Source organism: Nyctereutes procyonoides, unplaced genomic scaffold, assembly GCF_905146905.1.
Source record: "Nyctereutes procyonoides isolate TBG_1078 unplaced genomic scaffold, NYPRO_anot_genome, whole genome shotgun sequence".
Classification (NCBI taxonomy): Eukaryota; Metazoa; Chordata; class Mammalia; order Carnivora; family Canidae; genus Nyctereutes; species Nyctereutes procyonoides.
Window position 1 is genome coordinate 62,278,978 of NW_026575135.1, and position 21,359 is coordinate 62,300,336.

Genomic DNA, 21,359 nt, shown 5'->3' on the forward strand with positions numbered 1-21,359 from the left:
CAGAGGGAGAAGCAGGCTCCATGCAGGGAGCCTGATATGGGACTTGATCCCGGGACCTCAGGATCACGCCCCGGGCCAAAGGCAGGAGCTAAACCGCTGAGCCACCCAGGGATCCCTAAAAAGACCTTCTTCCATTCCCTTAGGGATTCTTAACTTTAAAAAAAGTTTTTTAATTTAAATTCAATTAATTAACATATAATGTATTATTGGTTTCAGAAGTAGAGGACAGTGATTCCTCAGTCTTATATAACACTTGGTGGTCATTATTACATCACGTGCCCTCCTTAATGCCCATCATCCAGTTACCTGTCCCTCTGCTGACCTCCCCTCCAACAACCTTCAGTTTGTTTCCTAGCCTTTTAGTGCCATGATCCTTTTGACAGTTCTCTGAAGCCTATTATTTTAAAGGCAAAAAATAAAAATCTTACTATCACAAGTGAAATTAATTTAATTGAAATAGTTAATCGAATATCTTTAGTTGCAATATATATTTTATTCAAGTTATAGTAATATGCCATACCTAATGAATGCCCCTTAGCCTAAAGTTAAAAGCCCCTGCAGAAGGAATTCAATAGTGAATATAATGAGGATTGTCAGGAAACCCCACAGAGGGGTTAAACTTCATATAACCTACCATGTATCCACTTTTTTTTATGAGAGTGGAGTATGAATAAATTGGGGCCATAAATTTATTTTGGCCCCAAAGCTAAGAGTGCAACCCCAGCCAATACTATTCCTGGTAAAATATCTGTAGATATCCCCAGAGATGAGGATGCTCAGATTTTACTTGATGTTTTTATATAGCTATTGTACTAAATTCTTTGTATTATCTCTATCTGTACCTACATCTATACAGCTAGAGAATATAGATACTAGTTAAATATTGGATAATTCAAATAATATACAATTGGATAAATATTATCTATTTATAAGTATAGTTATATATTACATATTATTATATAATATATAACTAAAATAGAAGATAGATAATATCTGTCATATAAAAATATACTTTATATTTATATATTATATATTGCTATATATTATATTTATAATGTATTATTTTAAATTACTTTAATTATCAATAATAAATTATTAATATATTATTATACTTAATCACATATAATTATATACTACATAATATAGTAGATATTATCTATCTATCTTTCAAATAATTTTTGTAAAAACATGGCTCATGATTTTCCAAACAAACAAGAAAGGCTAGCTGATAAAATCTAGTTATGGGCAGAAGGCCAGGGAGTTTTTACCTTGGGGAGAGGCATAAATGAATTTCATCCAGGGTGAAGATTATTGTCTAGGCCCCAAGAAAGATTATTGTCAGAAGTCTTAAGGCCTTCTTCATTCCCTGAAGGGACACTCAGGTCTGGATGGGAGGCTCTGTATCACTCACGCCCAATCACAAAGGGAGCAGCGCCTGATCTGAGGTTAGACTGTGGACCACAGCAGACACCTGAGTTCGGGCAGTACAAGGACAGCCTGCTGATAATTTCAAAACACTGGGCATTACATTTGATAAGGGACAAAAGAGCTGTAAGATCCATGCCTAGTTCCTGTATATTTTGGTGCTGAGGAAGGTCTGAATCTTTGCAAATAAGACTATCAGATCAGTTCTGGCACAGAAGAGGAAGTGATTCTTCATTTTGACAGATCCTAAGACAGTGATATTAATACATGTGACAAAAGAATGCATTGGCCCCAGGGTAGCTAGCACAGAAAATTAAGCTCACAGAAACAAAATGTATCACCTGGCTGGCACCATCCAAAAGAGAAAGTGGATCTACAAAACAGAAGGAATTAAGTAAACTGATTTCATTAGGTTTTTATTGGTACATAAGGGAAATAACCCCAAATCACTCTGCTTTGTTGTTTTTCACGTCTTGTTTACCAAGGACCTTTGTTTTCCTTTCCCACTTTCCTTCATACCAGGAAGTTGCAGATAACAAAAGGACTTAAGAAGACAGGAAAAATCAATGCATATAAATAATCTTACTTCCCCTAAACTTGATCACAGTTTCTCTTACACACACACACACACACACACACACACACACACACACACTGCTCCCAGCTGATCAGAATACTGGGAGACGCCCCATAACTTGCCTCAGCTACTCCTATCTCCCTTAGGATCAGGTAAGAGGACTAATATTTACTGAACCCTAACTATGTATCAGGTATTGTACTAATTTTTTATGTACACAATTTCAATTAATTCTCAAACGAAGGCCAATATGATTGTTTCAGTTTTATAAATGAAGACACTATGAGTCAGAAGACACGTAACTTCCCCAACTTAAAAACTAGTCAGTTTTTAAATGACAAAACTGAAAACCAATTCCAACTCTCTTTGGCTCTAAGAGTCAGTCAGCTCTTTCCATGATTCATTCTGCCTCAAATTCCACTGACAGAGCTTCTTCTCTTTAGTTTTTATCCCTGTTTTAATGCATGATTCATCTGCTTCACCTGAAGGTAACTAAGCTCCCACCAGCTTTTACACTGCCCTTGAGAAAAGAGGAGAAAGGGAAGAGGGAAACAGGGCGCAGGAGGAGATAAGCCTCTGAGATGGAAAAAGCAGGAGAGACAGACTGGGAATACTGGAGACAGCATCTTTCCTGAAGCAACAGGACTCATTCTATTTTGCTGGAAGTGGCTCTGGCATCGTGTGCAATAAGGGTTCTTTTCCTGATCTCACCAACAACCTGAGAGAAATCTACATTACTATCCAGGAGAGGGGACAGGCGAGGGGGAATTGGGGTGCAGGGTGAAAGCCAAGGCAGCTCCAAAAGGCCAGATGATCTTCCCTTTGCACCGACCTCACCATTTTGATTACGGATGGATCTTCATGCATACAGGCATTTTTGTGCTGTAGATACTTTCTCTGCAGCAAACATGAGAGTGTCATCATATTCCTAATTGTAACTTCATCCTTTTTTCTACCATCTTTTTCCTCCTTCAATGTTCTCCTGAAGTTGCTTAAAGCTATCAAAAGATGAAAGATGAAATACCTGGAAGAAGTGAAATTTTGGGGAACTGCAGTGTCTTATGGAGAGCCTTACCATGTTTCTTTCCACCAACAATTCTGACAAGGCCTAAGCAGCTCTCTCCTATAAGTTAATTCTACAAGCAAAACTACTGGAAAATACGAAATACATATAGTTAAATCACTTAAGAAATTGGCTTGCCACGCAGACACATCATAAAGCAACATTGCAAGCTATAAAGAGAACTACTTTGCAAAGCCAGTCAGCTTTACCCCAAGCAACCGTGGAGAAACATTCACTCCAATTGGTCTGAATTATTCATTTTGACGATATTTGCACAAAGGATGTTTAAAGAATGTCTTAGAAGGCATCACATTTTATCAATATGATGCCTTTTTTCCCATGCCTTTTGGGGTTCATGAGAAGGAAAAGACACTCAAAAGATGAATATAATAACCATGGAAATCCAAACCCCTGTTGGCATGAGAAGGTGTTTCCCTATAAAAAGGGGTAGGGGGACAGAGCACAACCAAAGGATTAAATCTTAAAAAAAATTTAGTCTTTTGAAACAAAATAGAAGTGATATATGACCCCTTCCCTGTTAGTATAGCATCCAAAGTCTTTAAATGGACAAATGAATAAATAAGAAAGATGGAGATGCTGGCTCTGAGGAAAATTATAAAATACAGAAGGTTTGTCTTTAATATCCTCTATCCACCCCATCCAGCAGGCTCCATTCTCCCCCACCTGGCATCCTCATATGCTTGCCAGCCAGCCTTCCTTACTTTTGAAATCTCGCTTTCAAAAAGGAGCTGATAGACTTACTCGCACCAAGCCTTACGATTGATGAGGTAATATCCCTCCCAGTGTCTGGCAGAGACAACTAGTTCCCCACCAGTAGTTATTCTGCCCAACTTCCTCAAATTAAGAGAGCCCCAATTTTTAGCTAGGCACATGATTTCCCAGCTAAAAGTCTGCAAGCCTCTTTGCAGGACTGTGTAAGACATGTCTGCAACCTGTTCCTCTTCCCTTCCTTGATACTGATGTTTAAAGCTGGATGTGATGGATGGATGTGATAGCTGGAGCTTTAGCAGCCATCATGGACCAGACTATATTCATGTGACCCCTAATGTGATGGAGCAGAAATTTAGATGGACTTGAGTCCCTAAAAAAGGTGAAGTCACCATACAGGCTCTCAAGTGTCACCCTTGGCCTTTATTTACATAAGATAAATAAATATCTAATTGTATTTTAGCCACTTTCAAGGAGTCTTTTCCTTGCATCAAACCTATCTGTAAGGCCTAGTTCTAATGAGATGCAGTTGTATTTTAATAGCTGCCATTGGCTTAGCACAAAATGAATTTTAACAGTGATATTTCAAGCATCAGGATCTTCTTTTTTGATGAGTGAATTTTTTTTGAAAGAGTGCATGTTTGAGGTAAAAAATGACTTATTAAATATGTACTTTTTTCTGAAAATCAGAAATAAATTGAAACTAAACATGAACCAATGGTCCTTAACACATTGAATCACAATCTTCCTTTCCTAGAATTATTTTTTTTGGGAACAAATTCAAATGACATGCTTTGCTTCAGGAAAATAAAAACTTATTTTTTTTCCATATGCTTTTGAAAGAACAAGAAGGCATCATTGTTGTTACAATTATTAACAGTGTCTGTGTATTCCAAATGCTGTTTTCTGTATTCAGTTTTGTGATGTTCTGGAATTCCAAACACTCCACTTCTGCTTTGCCAGCAGGCTCTCTCTGCATGATGCTCTGCGAACTGTGGTAAGGAAGGAGGATACAAGATTGGATCAGAAAGAGAAGTCTTGCACCTTTTCCTTCTTTAAAGATTTTATTTATTTACTTATTTGAGAGAGAGAAAGTACAGGAGCAGGGGTAGGGATGGGGTTGGGGGAGGGGCAGAGGGAGAAGGAGAAGCAGACTCCCCGCTGAGCAGGAATCTTAACTCTGGGCTCCATCCCAGGATCCTGGGATTCTGAGCTGAGCCAAAGGCAGACACTTAACCAAGGGAGCCACCCAGGTGCACCTCGTCTTGCCCCCTTTTAAAGGTTTCCTGTCTGCTTGTGGTCCCTATGAACATCAACCCCAGCAACACTTCTTCATCCTGACAGGAGTGGCTTCCTCTGGGAGCCCCTGAAACCAGTTTACAGTGTTTCCAACACTTCCAAACAAGATTCATTCATTTTCCCTCTCCAGACAACATCATCATCCAGTCTGTGTCTGTCTCTTCCTTGAAGATTTGATTTTCAACTCCATAAAGCACTTCTCCAAAGTTTCTAGGTTTTGATAATCCAAACCTCTTCCCTTTGATACTTCAGCCCTAGGAATGGTATCTGCTGCCTCCCTCATATAGTTATGTTCTCTTTTTACCCTGCTAGTTACTACCTACGTAACAACTTCTTTCCTGCTTAACAACTCTTCATATGAAGTTGTAATTAAATAATTGGTATGGGTTCTATCTCCTAACTGATACAACCACCCTCAGAATGTAAGTAATAAAAATCTATGCTATTCAAGCTGCACATGACCTCAGTATTGCAATAAATATAAACTCAAATGAATTATTTAATAGCATCTTAGAAAATAATATAGCGCTTATCTTAACATTGAATCCTCAACTCATTCAGACCACTGAAAACATATTTTTGTAATTTTATACCATCATCATGCTTCAAGAACTAGACAATGTTGTTTGACCCTTTGTAACTGAATTAAACCAAAAGAGGAAACCTGCTGTTTTAGGCATATTCATATTTTCCTTCATTTTTATATGATTCCCTTCTATAGCTGACCACTGAACCACAAGGCCACCACTGTCACATAGGGAGTCAATTTAAAGTGATCCCATTCCTAGATCAAGGCTGATGAGGGACTGCTGAGGAGAGTGGTCCAGCTCACTCTGGCTGGTTCTCTGCGTTCCCTTATGCGTTGCCCATGGGCCAGTAGCACTTGCAGTCCTCAACAATTCTAATGAGAGTGACAAAAGGCCAGATGAGAGCAACCAGGAACTGGAAATGGTCTGGTTTGGAAAAGACAGGAGCATTTTCTGTAAGGTAAAAAATAAAAATATATTCAGAAAATCCACTTAGCCTGAGGCATATGGCTTCAAGGGAATCTGGCTGTCCCTGCTGGCATTTCCAGGCTGATTTTGAATAACTAATGAAAATTTATTATCCTTCCTCATCTTTCCTTCACAGTGGAGAATTTTAAGCCAAGAAGTCAGTTTTTCCACCTTCATTCAATCTAATTGTCAGGTGTAGACATAGTAGTCTATAGTGTTAGGAAAGCCATGCAAACAGAACACGAGAGAAATGTACTCTTTACACTTCTAAGTAGAACTTTCGGTAAGGACATTTTATGTTGTTAGAGCTCATAATATCACCCTGTGAAGCCTATTGTTAGACTGAGTCTGTAATTTTTACTCTATATTGAGCTTCCAAATCACAGAGTACTCAAGAGTCATGAATGCCACACAGGTATGACCATGTAATTGTAACAATGACATTTGGAGTGGTGGAGAACTGGTTATGGAAACCATCAGTATAAGCACATTAGAATCCTATCACATATAGAAATTCAAAGTGTAGACACAATAAAAAGTGGGGAAGTCAGGCTGTTGAATCATAAACAAGTATATAAACCATCTTTGCTAACATCTGGGATACTACTATTCCATTAAAAAAGCTCTATTCTAAATAGTTCTTTCTCAAGACTTTAAAGCAGTGGTTGATAGGACAAATTTGGCCCATTGATAAGTTCTTTTTGGCCTTCCTAGAGTTAAAAATGTTTTGAGGCACCTGGGTGGCTCATTCAGTTGGGTTCCTGACTCTTGATCTCAGCTCTGATCTTGATCTCAGGGTCATGAGTTCAGGCCCCCCATTAGGCTCCATGCTAGGCATGGAACCTACTTAAAAAAAGTTTAGGGGTGCCTGGGTGGCTCAGTTGGTTAAGTACCCAGTTCTTGGTTTCGGCTCAGGTCATGATCTCATGGGCCTTTGGATTAAGCCCCATGTCAGGCTCCATCCTTAGTGGGGAGTCGGCTTGAAGATTCTCTCCCTCTGCCTCTCTGCACACTGACTCGCCCTCTGTCTCTTTAAAATAAATAAATACATCTTTTTAAAAAGTCTGAATTAGGTGCCATTATTTCAAAGTTGGGAGCTATCACACAAAAGCAGAATTTGGGTTTCTTGTGAGAAAGTGGGAGAGCTGGCCATACAGAGTACACCTTCCAATGCGGCAACAACCCACATAAACTGATACGGAATAAAGTCTGTGCCTATGGGTGAGCCAGCCAATCTTTACACTTCCAAAGTTTCTCCTCAGTCTTTTGCTTTATTCATTTGTAGTTCATTCTTGATTCTCAAAGGCATTTGAGTTCCTGACCATTTGTAACCCTCACTTTAAACATTAAAAGTGTTTTTAAAACACTTTAAAGTGTTTTTCTCCTCAATTAAATGTTTAAATTATAAATATTTTAATAAATAATTAAAGTGTTTAAACACTTTAAAGTGTTCTTCTCCTCAATGAAATATTTAAATTTTTCTCCTCAGTTTAAATATTTGAATACCACTTCAAGGAGCACTCACTCTCAGTCAACTGGGAATCCAGATGAAGGTTTTTCTAGGGGAGATATTTACTAAAAGCCTGACAGAGTTATTGGCAAAAATTTAGAAACAAAACTTTTAATGACAGCAGAGTGAGACTGAAAGACTTATTTCTAGGAAGGAAGGAAATGTCCAAAGGGAAAAGAACCAGTGACCTGAGGAGGAATTTTCATACATTAATGGAAGGTAACAGGAAATGATGCATCTAATTTAAGAGAGAAAAAAAATCTAGCAGTCAGTGTTTAGATCAGCCACAGGAGAGATGATAGAATGAAAAAAAAAAAAAGGAAAGAATGAAAGAAATATAGAAAGGAAAAAACACAAAAAGAAATGTGTTTGGAGCCCATCTGAACTTTTTGGAGGCCTTCCCATAATTATTTAGTTACCACTGATATAACAAAAACTACTCTTCTGCTTAAGCCAAGGGTTCTTGATTTTCCATTAAATGATCCCTCACATGAAGAATGTTGAATTGTTTAAGTTATTAATCTAAAGAATCAGTCAGTCAAAAGAACATCAACAAACCATTAACAATATATTGTTAGAGTTCCAAGATTTGCGCTGGAAATACTTCCTAAGAGAATTATGCTTCCTTGTATGGATTACAGAATCTGGTGCACTTTTTCTTTCTGACAAACTGGCCTTTTTGTCAAGTACCACCTATAAATTAGTTTGAATCGCAAATGTACAAGAACAGCATAGTGATTCCTTCTCAAGCTAGAATGAGGTATCTGGTGTCTACAGGTGATGTATTATGATAAAACACTGGGGGAAGGATAGATACAATTTTAGAATTTTAAAATTGTGAATAAATGCATGTGTTTCCTAGCCCCCCTTATGTGATATGTTTGCAGAGAGTTCCCACTGTCTTCGTGCTCATGATTTATTGTCTCAGCATGCTACCTCACTATGGTATCTTTGGCAAAGACTTACAAACCACAGGGTGGTAGTATCAGAAGGATAGTCACTGGATTAGTGTGTCCAGGTGGAAGCAAACAGAAAGAAGAATATAGCTGCCTTTGAAGGGAGCTGCCTGACCAGGAGAGATTGGCCAATGAGAGATGGGCCTCACTGTATCCTGGAGGAACCTTTTCTTAACCACATCATCCACTTACCAGACAACAGCCTCAAAATCGTGCCTTAGGGCTACCCACCTCCGGGAGGTCGGTGCCTCCCAGAGCCTGGCTGACACTTAAATTGATCGTCATTACCATTCATTGCAGACATCAACACCCTTTGTTAATGCTCTCTCCACCCAAAGCTGTTTCTGAGGAAAATCCCTGGGAAGAAAGTCAAAAACCGGGCCGAGCCCATGAGGCTGCATTTCTGCTGTGTGTGTAATGAATGTGCCTCTATTTTCTGATCTGTTCAGCATGACTTCCCTGGTGGTGGCTCTGGAGACCTGAGAGTTTATGTACGGCTACATACTGATGCCTGTTTCTGAACGTGGGCTCTTTGTTGCTGTTCTCCCCACAACTCTGGTCCTCCAATGTAAATAAGCCATCAACAAACTATTGTCATTCCCTTTGACACATCTGATTCTTGTGAACAAGGCTCTCTTTCACAGGCCAGATGGTCTGAGATCCCTGATGGTTCAGAGTCCTCCCTACAACATCCTTTCATTGCTCAGGAATCTTACATGGATATCCACTGCTGAAGAAAACCACTAGAAGGGATCTCCTAGTGTTTAGGAGGAACTTGTTCATCCTCTCTGTCCCCAGAGCACAGGCTGAACATGAAATGTGGTATACCTCTTTATTTGCAAATCTTCTTAGCTTGTAGTTTACTTTCTTTTGTAGTTTAAAATTTACTGAAAACCTTCTTCCACCCCATGCCTAATAACTATCAGATAGCAAGGAAGTCAGTGAGAGTGTCAACTGCTTTGTTCTGTTTTCCTTTAGTAAACACAAAGAAGATCTGTGTGCTATTTTAAGTCATACTTAGGATCAGAAAGATCAGGATATTTGATAAGAATTCAATTTAAAATCAATTGTGTGGATGTTCATTTTTCCATTGTCTTATGGTTTCAACAGGCTCCTTTCCCACCTTCTGTGCTATCTCTTGCATTTTCTTTCATTGGCTCCACTATCTGTCTCAGCCTTAGATCTGGAAGGACAACCCAATGCAATAAGGAGAAAGTGCCATTAGGAAGGGCACCCGTGGTTGACTCCACTGCTAATTTGCCCTCTGAGCCTTAAAGGCAAAGCTGACTAGCTCACCACTGGAAAAGTGTGGTTTATAATTTAACTCTATTATATTCTGGAGGAAGCAGGATGAAAAATGATAAGCCAAATATAATCACATGAGTACTCAAAAGTGGACAGCTTTCCACTGAAAGAGGTGGGACAACTGAAGAAGAAAGAGACCTATGGCTGCCTTGAAGATGGAGGAAAGGAGCTATGTGCTAAGGAACATGTAAGGCATCTAGAAGTTGGGAAGACCAAGGACACATGGGGCTTTCAAAAAGGGCTCCTACAAATCAACACAGCTTGGCTGATACTGATTTTAGCCTCAAGAGACCCTCATGTTGGACTTTTAACACAGAGAACCATAGACAATGAATTTGGGTTACTTTAACCTGCTAATTTTATTGTATTTTGCTACAGCAGGCATAGAAAACTAAAATGCCCCAACAGAAAAAGATCAGCATAATGAATGCAGACTTCTGCAAAAATGTTGCTCAGCTGGTTTTACCCATTCTGTACTCTGGATTTTAATAGTTCACAGTCACCTAGCTCTAGTTTCCACTGGAAACACCACCGGGGCAACTCTATCCAAGGGGTCATGATAAGACATCCCAGGCAGGGATCCCTGGGTGGCGCAGCGGTTTGGCGCCTGCCTTTGGCCCAGGGCGCGATCCTGGAGACCCGGGATCGAATCCCACGTCGGGCTCCCGGTGCATGGAGCCTGCTTCTCCCTCTGCCTCTCTCTCTCTCTCTCTCTCTCTCTCTCTCTCTGTGACTATCATAAGTAAATAAAAAAAAATTAAAAAAAAAGTTAAAAAAAAAAAAAAAAAGACATCCCAGGCAGCCCTGTAGAATGAAAATTATAGTACAATTCTCCCTATTGTAACAAAGGCATAAATATTTACATAATATTATACAGCAGAATCCAGTCTCTCTTTGTAGCTCTGGTGAGGACCCTAACCAGTGTGGCTCAGGAAATAATCCTTTCAGATTTTTCATTCTCCTCAGTGTGGTCTATACAGCTTTCTTGTCCACATGTCAAGCTTTTATTCCCCTTTCCTCTTTGACTGTATTCCTTGTCTTGGCATCTACATTTTTACATCAGGTAGAGTCTTTATTGACTGTTTTCTTCAGAAAATGCTCATGGCTAACTGACTCCACTACTTCTTAAGTGGTGTGCTATGTGCAGGACAAGTGTCCCCTTCTCTTTCTTCAACTGCGTTGTCAGGACCACAAGCATCCTTCTCAAACATTTGGAGCTGGATATTGAAACCCTTCCTAGGTGGAAAGGTCATTACCAGTTTGGATTCTGAGTTGAAAAGCCTTTTCTGTTTTGTGGAGTGGTTTCCTATTTGGAATTGTAGTGTATCAGATTATGCCACTTTGCATAAGGATTATTTTGAGTTGAAGGCAATTGGGAGAAGCAGATACAAGGAAAGCTTTCCGCTCTCCTTCTATTTGCCTAAAAGTAAGACATAAATTTGAAAAGATGTCTCTCTTTCCCAAACCAAGAAGGGAAACTCAAAGACAACTCTAGACTCTTGTCAGCTCAGAGCCAAGCATCAAGAGGAAGCTACAAAAAAAAATCACTAAATAACCCATATCTTCTATTAGTTTCCCCCCATATATTTACCTTACTATATTTTGCCACCCCTGAAAGCCTAAATCCCTTTGTCTTGTCACTTCTACACTAATTTATTGTTCTTTGTTAAGATGCAATATAAACCTTGAATTCTGACCATCCTGAGAGTTTCTCATCACTGAGATCTCCTGTGTCTATGTGTGAAGCACTTGTTAATACACTGTTTTTCTCTTGATTATCTGTCTTTAGTGTATTCTGTAGATCCAGCCACCGAACCAAAAAAGATATAGAAACTTTTTCCTCCCCTGCAGAGCCCTAGTATAAAAAGGATCCCTCAACATGCTGTGCCAATGATTCACTCTGTGCAACCACATCAGATGGCATCAATAGTTCATGGTCATTACAGTTCAGCCATTTCATACCCAATGTATATTATATGTGTTATATAAACATGAGAAAAGCAAAAACAAAATTTGGAATATTCTGTACAAACAGCACAAGAACATCAGAAATATTGTCTGTAGTGCTCAGAAAAAAGAGGTAGATTTGATTTTAATACAGAGGTGAGACTATTTTGTCAATAACTGAGTCATATTTGGAATTTCTTTATAAATAGAGGAAGGTCACACTAGATAAATCACTGTATTAACATGATGTAGCCGCCATCTCAAATATGGAACACCCCTTCATGTTTCCCTGTCTGTGTGCTCCTCACAAAGACCTACTTGGTAATTCAACTTCAGAGTATGTTGCTTAAAGTACTGGTGAATGGTTGGTTTGCTTTATCATTTTGTTCCCAGATTTTAGTTGCAGCCATGTGATCTGCTGCTGAGCTGTCTCCCTCAGTCTACACTTAATGTGATCGACTGTTTGGATCTAATTGTAGAAGCTTACATTTTCCTAGGTTCATTTCATCCCATTTGGTTTTATCTCATCATGATCCTTTAAGATATGTCTTATTATCTAGATATTAAGAATTAATGTCTTAGGTCTGAAGATGACAAGATGATTATATTCTTAATTACAATTTTTATTAAGATAATTGTAGATTCACATGCAGTTCTAAGAAAAAATATAGATTCCTTGTGCCCCTGTCCATTTTCTCCCAAAGTAACATTGTATAAAATTATAATATCTCAACCAAAATATTGATATTGACACAATCCAGTTTTATCTGTATTTATGTATGTGTGTATTAAGCTCTATATAATTTTACCAACTACAAACATATGCACCACTACAGTTAAGATACTGAACAGTTCCAACACCATATGATGTCTCGTGTGACCAATTTGCACCCACCTCTCTCCCTCCCACTGCCTCCTTCAAGTCTCCATCTCTTACTCCTAGACATCATTAATCTGTCCTCCATTTCTATAATTTTTTTATTTCAAAATGTTCTATAAATAGGATCATGCTGTACACAACCTTTTGGGATTGGCTTTTTTCTCAGCACAATTCCCTAATGACATATCTAAGTTGTTGTATGTTTCAATAATTAGCTGCTTTTAATGGGCAAGTACTATTCTGTGGTAATTTGTTTTACTTGTTCAAGAATAATCAGGCTGATTACAGTTTGACTATTACAAATAAAGTTACTATAAACGTTTGTCTGTAAAATAACAATGTCATCTGGGCTGGTTCTTGAAAGAAGAATAGAAGTTATATAGGGAGAAAGACATTTTCAGCTGAAACAGACAACAGCATATGCAGAGGTGTGAGAACCTAAAAGAGAGCATGATGTGCTTGAAAAATGTGGGGCTTTGGTTTGTGGCAGGAAGGACAGGTGCGTATATGGTGTATGTGAAAGTTTGTGGGTGTTTGAGTGTGTATGCCTATAAGGAGATGGGTATGTAATTAGATGTGAGCAGATGGATATAAGTGGATAAGTATGTGTATGGGTGAATGGTACATGAATGTGAATGCGTCAATGGATAGTAGTTGGTGGGTATGTGAGGATGGGTGTGAGTAGATGGTTGAGATTGACAGTTGGAAATGTGTATGAGTGTATGAGTATGTGTAATTGAGTGAGTGTAATTGAGTATGTGTAATTGTATGAGTATGTGTAATTGAGATGCATTTGAGTGTGTAGATGGATACAAGTGAATGAGTATGGGTGGATGGTGAGTGAATGGATGCATATGTATGAGTAAAGAAATGGATAGGTGTGATGTGAGTGGAGACATGGATGTGAGTGTGTGAATGGATGTGAATTAAGTACAGTGTGTATATGAAAGTGAGTAAATGTGTGTTTAGATGAGTATGAGTGATTGAGGTGTGTGGGTAGGTGTGAATAGATGATTGTGAGTGTGTAGAAGGCTGTGTATATATAAATGGATACAAGTTGTAAATGGATATAAATGTGTGTGTGTGTGTGTGTGTGTGTGTGTGTGTGTGTGTGTGTGTATCTGTGGACAGGTAGTAAGATGTGGGTGAAATGGCAGAGGGAAAAGAGTGAAGAATAACAGATTACCAGGGAAGGCAATCTGAAAACAAATTATGAAGATAACTATAGCTACTTTCAGGAAATCTGATTGCCTTATAGGAAATGAGGAACCTTTATAGATTTTCTTATAATACATGCAATATGTAATTGAAAAAAGATCTTGAGTAATAAAATCTGGAGAATATCAACATTTTACATCTAAGGACTACACAAAGGAAGTTCTTTAGTTTCCTAAAAGGATCCATTGCAGAATTTTCTCTAAAAAGCAAACATTTAGTGGGAAAATAGATCACCCTAATCTACAAAATGTAATTTGTACCTAACTTCTTGAGACTATGTGTACTACACAAAGCCAAACTTATATGTTTCTTCCAGTTCTCAGGATCTGTTTAATGTTGTTTCAAACAGTTGCCTCCATGTCCCATCTTATATTACTAGTAGCTGACACATGTCTAAATATTTTTGTTAAAAATCCTGACAAATACTTCTGGACCAGAAAGCAAACTTCTGCTGTAGAATTTTGCGGCATTTAGACAGAACTTTAAAAAATGAAAGAATTTGTTTCAAAAGCATCTTCACTTTGGATGCTGAACCAATTCCCATTCCCCTTTCTGTGTGGCCTGGTATCAGGTCACTCAGATTTTAAGTTTGAACTGTCATATCTGGGGAAAAAAAAAAGTCAAAGTTCAAGCCAACCATGAAATCCACTGGTAAGCTCTAATTTGCTAAGTAAAAGCAGAAAAAAATAGCTTATAGCAAAGATTCAAGTTATACTCTTGTTAGTCTCCACTCTGAAGTACTTTTTTCATGCCACTTCTATAAATTGAGACCTACTTGAAATGCTAGCTCCAAAATGCTTATCAGTTGTGGAATCTTAGGATATATAACTTCTGGATGTCTCAGTTTCATCTTAGGTTTAGTGAGATAATAATGCCTTGCATGGTGATTGTGAGGTTTAAGACAAAATGCTTAGCATGCTGTTTGGTAGGTGGTAAGTATGTTATCATCATTGTCACTATGAGGCTTTAATGTCTGTGTTCTCCATATTTTCATAAACCCCGCAGGTGGGAAAATGTAATTAGGAGACTAACTATAGATTTCTGTAATTATTCTCCTTTGGTAAAATATTCTGAGGAATTCAAAATTTTCATTCTTTGGCTAACTCAAATAAAATTTTATTTTATTTTACTTTTAAGATTTTATTTATTTATTTGTTTGTTTGTTTGTTTGAGGAGAAAGAGCCTGTTGTGGGGCTCAATCTCACAATCCTGAGATCATGACCCAAAACCAAGAGTTAGATGCTTAGCCTACTGAGTCACCCAGGCACCCCAAATCATATTTTATTGAAACACATTCCAACCTGCAGTCCTAAAAAAGACAACTGAAAAGTTAGGAGATAAAGGAGTACATTTTCGAAAGGTGTCAAACTGAATCAGTATGAAATGTATCACTCTACTACCTGTCCCCAATCTGGGATCCTTGGAACAGAACTGGGTGCTGGACAAAATGTGGCCAATCCATGGCCTAACATGATAAGAACTGGTTCATTATGTTCCTCTCTCTGGGAAAAGAAGAGTAATGGTCACCTAAGCCAAGAGAGGACACTGAGAGAGAGCTGACACATCCCAGCAAATAAGTGATGTGTTGGAGGAAGGCAGAACAGAGGAACGGGAGTGGCCATGGGAGAAACAGAGTAGAGCTGGTGGGACAAGCTGATGACAGGACACCTGGAGCTGCCACTGCTACTTGGGGACAGAAGAATGTGATGTTCTTTAGTCTTTACATATTACTTTGGGTTTAGAGAATATCTGTGCTCCTATAATGTCATGATACTCCTACCAGAAACAAGAAGCAGCTTTTGTCACCATGTCACAAATAAGAAATGAAAACCTGATTCGGATGTTATTACTGTCAATCATGTCAGGTATGAAAGAGGAAGCAATCGCCTCACAGGTGGAAAATTGGTGACCAGGTCAGGTTCATGGAGCTTGGCTGTGGACAGGCCTCTGTCACCAGCTCTCTTAAAAAGTGAAGCAGACTATGGTCTCTAGTTCTCTTCAGACTTTTCAACAATTTGAGAAAGAGACCTCATGAACATAGGCTTGAAAACCAATGGGGGTAATATCTGGTTCTTAATGCTCTACTCAGCAGAAATAAAAAGAGCTTGGCTGAGAAGTTCCTTAGATTTTCTTCTAGAAATCTGAAACTTTATGAAAAAGTGCCTATAAATTATTTTGGTGTCTGGGCCAGAGAACAGAGTCTACTCAACTCTCTGGCTAGGAATTCCCCTGGGACATGTAGGTCTTATGTTTCCAGAGGTCTAGTTTTTAGATTCCCCTGTATTTCCATGCATATGTATCCTTCTCATAAATGGCCCACTGTCTGAAGCACTTGAATATGGTAAGAAGGCCTGCCTGGATTTATTTAATAATACATTCAGCCTGGAATGCTGCCTCTGGCAGTAGAGTCCAGAACAGAAATTTTGTGACATAATTTTCGAGTTCCCATTGCCTCCACCACCACCACCAACACATTATTCATTAAAGATATTTCCAAATAGCTATTTGGAAATAGATATTTCCAAATTTCTTCCAACTCTTCCAATCATGAGTTAAAAGGCTAATTTTTACAATATGTTTACTCAGTTATGTATTGTTGAGATTTTACGTCACTACAAATAGTGAAAATCCTATCCAGTCATTTCACGAAATAAAGGCATATCTTTTTATCAAAGTAAGAAGTCTGGAGGTCATCAGAGGCTCGATATTACCAATGCTTCAGTGATAGCCTTGGCTTTCCCCTCATGGATGTAACTGTTGCACTAGTACTACAGTATTATTTATTTAAATCATGTCATTTTCCTGTATTCCTACAGAACAGATAGGCTAATCTTAGGGTCCCTGCTCCTAGGGTCTAGTTGAGCTCTTCTCCTGCATAGGCTTTTTGTGATGGTTTGTGGCTGGCCCAGCTCCCAGGAAACATTTCAGAGAATTCCATCACCCGATATCCACAGGACATGAAAACTGGGCGTCACAAACATCCTCTTACTTCTTCTTTCCTCCTTTTCCTTTCCTGAGTTTTCATGCCCAGAAGTCCTACCTACAAATACTATTTCACTAAAATACAAAACAGCAAATTTGTCATGTGCTTCCTAAGCTGCCTAAAAATGTTCTCCCTTCTTCACTGCCCTGAGAACTCTTTTGTTACCCTGGATCCTGAGGTGGGTACCTACAGCAGAGATACACTTAGTAAAATCTCCATTTGCTTCCAGTGAGCTTTGACAATTTTTCAGTGTTTTACCCACCCTACCCTCACTCTTCTTTTCTTCCAGGAGCTTTCTTTTAAATGTTTTAAACTAGTTTTCATTTATGTGTTCATACCATCATGTTCCTAGTTTTCAAATCACTAGGATCTTATAATATATAATATATATCATATATATATTATAATATATATATGATATATATATATATATAAAACAGGATGACATATTTCAAGATGCTATGGAATCAACTTTTGAAGATGCATAAATTTAGAATCTATCCTGCAAATGTTGCACGGAAGGATGACGATTTTAGGCTACAAAACTCAGTCCTTTTTGGTTAATTGTAAAATTTCAGTTACAAATCAACATTGAAAGAGATCCCATCACATTAAAGATATTTAAATTGTTGGTGAATCACAACAGAACCTATTTTATTTAGGAAAACAGTAGATAGTGTCCAATTAAGTAATTTTAGCTACAGCATATTCCAGTGCTACTTATCAATAAGCTTCTCCTGAGAGCCTATGTTGAAAATTTATTTGCAAGTTTCTCGTCACCCATAAATATGGTAATAGCTAAAATAATTAAACTCCACTTGACATAGTATTTAACATAGGAAATAGGCTAACTGAAGAGGAAAATGTGGTTCTAATTTTTGTTTGTTAAAATCTCATGTGTTTCATATATAAGACGGTTCACTTGGAACTGAATAGATAAAGCAATCCAAGATTTATCTTATTCTAATGTTGCATATTATTTGGTATTTTTGAAGGGAAAAGCCATGAACTGATTCAAATAATGTAAACCCTAATTTCTTATTATACATTTATGGTTTTAAAATTATCCATAATGTAAATAGCTTGTTACAAATTAAATATATATATATTTCTATCCTTCCAATGAATATATATACTTAGTTAGCAAGAGGCTGGAATTTTATTACCTATATTTATTATCACATCACTTAGCACTCTGCTTCTAAATGCTGGCAAACAAGAACATACACACACACACACACACACACACATCTCTACACATATTCCCTCTAGGTCGGAAAATACATTGAGAATCATTGTAATAATCTTCACTTAGCAATGAATCCATGCCAGGGTCTATCTAGCACTTATTTGGTAATGATTTGTTGGATTATAATCAGGTCAGATGGTACTAATAAGGACAATTATTGGCTGAAAATTGAATTCTGACTCTATCTGCAATTGTTTATTTCTTCCCCCATCCTCATTACTTCTCATTTTGCTCTTTGGTCATTTCACAGTAATTTTACTAAAATAACCATTGACCATACCTCTGGGCTGGGAAGAAGTCACAGTGGTGGTGAGTTCAGGCTAAGATGATCATGGGGGTGTGTTCCTTCGCCTAGCTCTCCCACGAGATTCTTTTTTTTTTTTTTTAATTTTTTTTTTTTCCCATGAGATTCTTGATCTTAGTGTGGGCCTGCATGGGAGATGAGGGGTTGGGGAGAAGAGAGCTAGAGGAAAGGTAAAAGGTACTACTTTATTAGACACTAGAACATCTGATGTCTTTTTATTCTCTGTATGATCACCTGTTAATGATTTGGCAGAGAAGAAAACACTCCGCTCATTTTCTACCTTCTGCTCACCTTCTCATCTGAGAATCTTCATGCATCTTTTTCCTACATACTGTCATACCTGTCTCAGTTCTACCCCTATGATAATTGAGAACCCCATATGATATTACATTAATTGACATGTATCATTGATGTGGCCAGTTATTCCTTTGGATGTCTGGCCTGCCCTCTTAAGTTTGTTGTCAGGCAGGTGAATGGACACAACTCACTACCATGTGCTGTTACAGTGGTAGTAGGTGAATATCTACTCCCGAGCTTCTTTTTTGGAGCAGTCATATTCAACTCCTTAAATCACAAAATAGGTCCTAAACGTCCCTGGATTAAGAGTCCCATGATTGTCCCACCACTCTCAAGTAAAACCCAAACTCTTTCCACAAAGGCCTCTGTATCCTTGTTTTTCTTTAAGTTTCTTCCTTGTCTTCCTTTACTCTCCCTCCTGCCAGCCCTGAGCTTAATCCTTTCAGGTCCTCAAAGAACCCAAAGGCCTTCTCACTCCAGGGTAGGTTAGGGGAGGAACTGGCAAGAGGCTTTGCACATGCTCTTGCCATGGCCAGGAATCTTCCCCTAATTCTTTGCAAAGTTTTCTCATATTTTCTCTCTTTAAACATCATCAACTCAAAGAGAACCTTTCTGACTACACTTCTTCCCTAGTCAAATCTGGCCAGCTGTCTGCTTCTTTCTGTAAATAAGGGTTTACTGGACCAAGTCACGCTTATTCATTTATGTATTTATCTTTGGCTGCTTTTGCCCTACAACTGCAGAGCATATGGCCCATAAGGCCTAAATTATTTATTATCTGGGCATTTAAAAGGAAAAGTTTGAGGACTCCTGAATTAAAGCATACAAATGAAACCCCATTTTATTTTAATAGTGAAACATCCACTTATAAATCAACGTGAATTTATAAAGTAGTGCTCAACAACACCAGAATTCTACCAAGTTTTGCTTGCATGGGACTCCATCAAGCTCCTCATAGTCCTCTCTCAAACAACAACAAGAACAAAAAACAAAAACAACAAAAACCTCATAAAACTCTTGCTGCGTTGCACTCTGGACATTCCATTTGCAGCTTGTCATCACTTGAATCTCTTAACAGCTTGCCTTCTGTACATTCTCCCTCCTTGCTGCCCCAATATGGTATACACTATATGTAGTGCCATACTTGTATGCTCTGATATTTAGAAAATGCTGCTGTGTTTTTAAGACTCCACAGGAATCACCACCTGCTTCTTCAGGAAGGGTGTTTTGCAACAGTTCACATTCATCAGGGAGGTTTTTGTTTGTTTGTTTGTTTTGAATTGTATATATTCTTGAAAACGTTTCATTCACCAGAGAAGTTGGGAAAATGATTTAAGATGATATTATATATAAACTTAAATTATACAGACACAGAGAAGAAACAGCCATGTTAATGTCCAAATTTATAAAGAAATTTCTCTTAGAAATATCATATGAAATTCAAATTCTAAAATAAGATGAAAACTGCAACTGAAAGAAATTATAGTTTACATTCTGAAGCTTAGAGGAATGGATGTTTTTTGACGGCGATAGCAGACTTGGAAAGCCTGAGGAAATGTTCTTTAGTAGACACTTGAGTGTTGATAATTTTCTGTCAATTTACAAGAATGTATAAAGACATTGAACCTGGTGTTTATTTTACCAGATACAGATTTTTTTCTCTATAATTGTGAGGAATACATTGTCAAATAGACAACAAAGTGGAGATTATAAATAATGCTTCCTTGCAAAAATTATGAACCAAGAAATATTCTCCTTCCTTCTTTCTTTGTCAAAAATAGTGCCTGGAATATAGTAGGCACTCAATAAATTACTGAATGAATGAATGAAAATTAAGCTCATGTATCATTCTGTATAAATGCATTTGAAAAATGCATCTCTTTTGCTGGGATTATCATTCTTGAATTCATGTCCAACTAGATATTTTGGGGGCTTGTTTGTTACAGAATCACTTAAAATCAGTTGCCTAGGGAGAAATTTGGACAACATGCAAGAAAAAAATGCCCAACCTAATTCAAACTGTTGTGCATAGTTCTACTGGCAAGAAGTCATGGAGGGACTCCACTTATATATTTGTTTTTAATACTTGCTGGGCTACTTACTAGCCAAGATAAGCTGTGTTATTAAAAATTAACAATGCCAATAAAGATAGATAAATATGTTCATGTAATAGAAAAGAGTCCAGAAATACATGGTTGATTCACATGTGCAGTCAATTCATTTTTGAACAAGATGCAAAGACAATATAATGGAGGGAAGAAAACCTTTCAAACATATGAAAGGGAATATAGGGGAAAAATTAATATTAACTCTACTTTTGCCACACATGAAACTTAATTCAAAGTGGATTATAGAACTAAAAATAAAAACTATAATATACTAAATGTACAAATACAAAAACTATAAAGCTTCTAGAAGCAAACATGGATTACCTTTATGACTTCAATAGATACAGAGACTTCTCAGACAAAACACAAGAAAAGCACTAAACTTAAAAAGAATTTAATTTTTTCCCTTCATTTAAATTAGAAACCTCTATTCTTTAAAAGCCACCCTCAAGAAATACCTGAGTGGCTCAGTTAATTAAGGGTCTGCCTTCGACTCAGGTCATGAACCCAGAGT

The 21,359-nt window shown here is 37.8% G+C and overlaps 1 protein-coding gene across 1 annotated transcript in view; it reads right to left on the bottom strand.

Moving 5' to 3' along the window:
- Positions 1–21,359, bottom strand: part of LOC129494628 (uncharacterized) — a gene marked incomplete at its 5' end in the record, with an annotated part of 613,327 nt that overhangs the window by 418,816 nt on the left and 173,152 nt on the right.